The sequence below is a fragment of the Gossypium arboreum genome, chromosome 1 (genome assembly GCF_025698485.1).
Source record: "Gossypium arboreum isolate Shixiya-1 chromosome 1, ASM2569848v2, whole genome shotgun sequence".
NCBI classification, from domain to species: domain Eukaryota; kingdom Viridiplantae; phylum Streptophyta; class Magnoliopsida; order Malvales; family Malvaceae; genus Gossypium; species Gossypium arboreum.
Genome location: NC_069070.1, coordinates 67483210 through 67487414, shown reverse-complemented (window position 1 = coordinate 67487414; position 4205 = coordinate 67483210).

Below are 4205 nucleotides of genomic sequence, written 5' to 3'. Positions count from 1 at the left end.
AGGACTTACATGGCCAGCACCGATTCACATAAATCACATAACTCATGGTTTCCTAGTGACATGTCACTTGTATCCTAAACTATTCCTAAGGTTCAAAATGGGATTTCTCACTTGTCATTTCATCGTCGAACGTATCCACATTATCATTTATACAATTCATGCATAATAAAACATGTAACAATACAAGTATAACATTTCCTTTATTTACACACAAACTTACCTCGATACAAAATAGTAGGAAATAGACCTAATCGTCAATAACCTTGTTTTTCCCCAGATCAAGGCCCGAACTTCATTTTTCTTGATCTATAATAGCAAATTTAACTTATTTAATTATCACATTACTCGATGCTGTCCAAAAATTAATTTATGAAAAAATTACATTTTTCCCCTTAAACTTTGACATATTTACATTTTAGTCTTTAGGCTCATAAAATGAAATGTATCTATTTTATTTGTTACCCAAGCCTAACCAAACCTAATTCATGCTCATAAAAACCCGCATTTTTCATCAAATCACATTTCTACTACCCATTTTCACAACTTTTACAAATAAGTCCTTTTTATGCATTTTCACTAAAAATCACTTAGTAAAAGTTGTTTATCACACCTTAAACATACAATATCTTCCATCAAACATCAAAATACATGCATGTCACACATGGGTAAATTTTTAAACATGAACCCTACTTCAAAATAATGGTAGAAATAGGTAAATCGGGTTACGAGGACTTCAAAAATGTAAAGAGCATTAAAAACGGGGCTAGAATGCACTTACAATCAAGCTTGAAAGTTGAAGAAACCCTAGCTATGGTCTCCTTGTAAAATTTGGCCAAGGTGAAAAAGATGGACACAAATTTTGACTTGATTTTCCTTTTTTATTTTTTTATTTACCAAATGACCAAAATGCCTTTAATGCATAACTTTGAAATTTTACCTATTCATGTCCATTTTTTCCCACTAACTTATCCAATGGTATAATTACTAACTAAGCACTTCTAATTTAAAATCTCATAGCAATTGGACACCTTTAACAACAAGAACTCAACTTTTGTACTTTTTACGATTCAGTCCTTTTGACTAAATTGAGTGCCCAAACGTCAAAATTTTCAAATGAGATTTTCATAGAATAGTTCCATAAGACTATAGACCTTAAAAATATAATAAAAATGAATTTTTCTATGTCTGATTCATGGTCTCGAAACTACTATTTTGACTAACCCCAAAATCGGGTTGTTACACGAGATCAACTTAAAGCTATTTCTAATGGACAGAAATCATATGTTGATCTAAAGAGGAAGGATATCGAGTATTCTGTAGGTGACTAGTTCTTTCTAAAAGTTTCCCTATGGAAAAAGGTTCTCTGGTTCAGACGAAAGGGCAAGTTGAATTCAAAGTTTATTGGACCTTATCGTATTCTAAACGTGTCGAACTGTAGCTTATCAGCTAAAATTATATCCTAAATTAGATCAAATTCATGATGTGTTCCACTTTTTGATGATAAGACAACATTGGTTTGATCTATCGCATGTTCCAATTGAGGAGATTAAGGTTCGACTGGATCTAACTTTTGAGGGGGAACATGTCCAAGTTCTAGATCAAGATGTCAAAGTCTTGAGAAAGAAAACTATCCCTCTTGTTAAGGTTCTATAGCAGAATCATAAGCCACTTGGGAACCCAAAGATTCAATTCGTCAGCAATACCCGTATTTGTTTGAGTTAGGTAAATTTCAAGGTTGAAATTTCTTATAAGGGAGAGAGTTGTAACACCCCAACATCTGCATGTTTGACGAAGAAATGCTAACACAATTAAGTCTTTATCTCTATGGTTATATGCTCTACGTATGTGTTCGAGGTCAGCAGTTCAGGCCGCTTCTCTAAAAAGTTTTGTTGTTTTACTTTAATTAATCATCACCTTGAATTAGCGACTTAAGTTTAATTCAGTATAAATCTGTGTCAAGAATGAACCTGGTGGTTCAATTAAGCTCCTATATTCTAATTGGTCCTATGTTTGAGTCCCAAAGTACGTGCTAAAGACTATTTTGCTAAATGTTAGAAATTTGATCAGTAGTTAAAATTAGGAATTTAACATTACTCCTTTTCATTTCCAGTTTCCTTCCCCTTCTTTATTTTCTTTCTCTTTTATGTTTCTTCTTTCATTTATTTTTTCCTTTTTGATTACTTTCATAAAGTGGCTATCGGGACTAATTAAGGGTTCTATGTTGTTCATTGCTTCGATTGGAAGGTCACTGAGTAAGTTTTGCTATTATTCTTTCTATTTCTGCGACATTCCTTTTGTCCTTCATCGTATGTTAAGAATTAGGTTTTTGTGTGTATTGTGTAAATTATCTGATAACCAATCATTTGGCTTCCCTATTAGGCGTAGATATTGAAGGTGGTGAACCTCAACGTGCTAATTCGAGTAATTATTGTTAATTATTCGGTTAGTGTTGGTTTCGTTCGAAGGATTTGTGTCAAAACTTTTGACATGGTTCTTTCTGTGTGTAATTGTGTATTATTGTCAATTGAGTTGGTTGATTGAGTTATTGAATGGTCTTTTTAGGCCTCAGGAGTCTTCTACACTATTTTAACTTCAAAATAACTTCAAGTGTGTACCAAAAACCTGAATTTCTATGAAATTCAAACGCCATAAAACATGGCTGTTGACACCACACGTCCATGTGCCAGGCTGTGTAACTCATTGTTCAAAAATTAAAGACACACAAGCTAAGGACATAGGCGTGTGTCTAGACCATGTGGGGAAATGTTTTGTGCAGGGTACACACAGGCCATGGATACGGGCATGTGTCCAGGCCGCGTAGCACGCTGTTTGTGCATTAGGACCACACCAGCAAGTGACATGGGCGTGTGTTAAGCCGTGTGAGGCACATAGGCGTGCACACAGGCGTGTGTTGGGCCGTGTGGAACCACATGGGCTTGTGGACAATATTTGGAATTTTTCCCTTTGCCACAAGCGTCGTTTGACACAAATGCGTGCCTTCTCAGGGGTCCGTATGAACTGAATTAAACTGTATAAACTGTTATTTTGTGATCTGAGACTGAGTACTGAAAATATCTATGTGAATTGTGAGTGGAAATTGTTAATGATATTGATTTATCATGTATGAGTATGAATTGTATCTGAATGGTTGTATAGGCTGAGTATGAATTGTATCTGAATGGTTGTATAGGCCTCTATATTAGCTATTATTTGAAATCTGCATCTGCATTGGGTGGTGAATTGCGCAAAAGAGGAAGTATTTTATTCTGAAGTAGTGGCTAAATCATCAATATCTGTATTCTGATCCTGCAACCAGTCTGCAATTATCCGAACATGTCATACCGACATTATGTGGTGTGTAGGGTTGGATGGGTATTCAATACCATATTTATTATGTTGGGTTCGTCGAAGATGGTGTGTAACGAGTAGGGAATAGGAAAACTGTATCTATTCTGATTTGCTCTGTATCTAAGGATAATCTAGCTTACTGTCTGTCCAAACTGTTTTGATCTGTTAAACTAAATGATTTACCTTCTAGATCTCTTTCTGTTCTGAGCTTGAATTTGGGACTTTACTAATTCTAACCTAAATCTATTTGAACATATAGTTATTTCATTATAGGATCATTAGTTTAACTCTTCTTTTGACTAAATTACAGGTAACCCAGTGACTTGATCAGGTTGGTGGATCAGGAGCTCGATCATACTACTTATTAACTTTATTATTATTACTATGATTGGCTCATTTCCAGTAGTTTTAAGACATATGATGTTTAAGATACTAGATTTCGTACTATGGGTTGTGTTTGTTAAATTCTAGTTTGTTTTGGAAAGACTTTTAAACTAAGATTCAAAAGTTATGTTTTGTGTGATGTTCGATGTAACTCTCCAAACTTGGTTTTGTCATCTAGGTCGGGTATGGTGTGTTACACTATTAAAGAATCTATTTTTAATGTCGTAAAAATGTTAAACGAAAAATTAATAAAACAAAACCTGCCAAGGTTATCCGTTAGAAAAATGTTCACCTAAAGTCTATCTGCCAGCTAACTATCCGCTGTGTTCTTATAACTTTATCATTCTCTACCCAAATAGTCCGTCAATTATCCAAAATAAATTAACATATTTAACACACACAATTGTTTCCATTTCAAGCACACTAATAATCTCCACCAGGATTGAACAAGTATCATTAAAGAGTATATACAT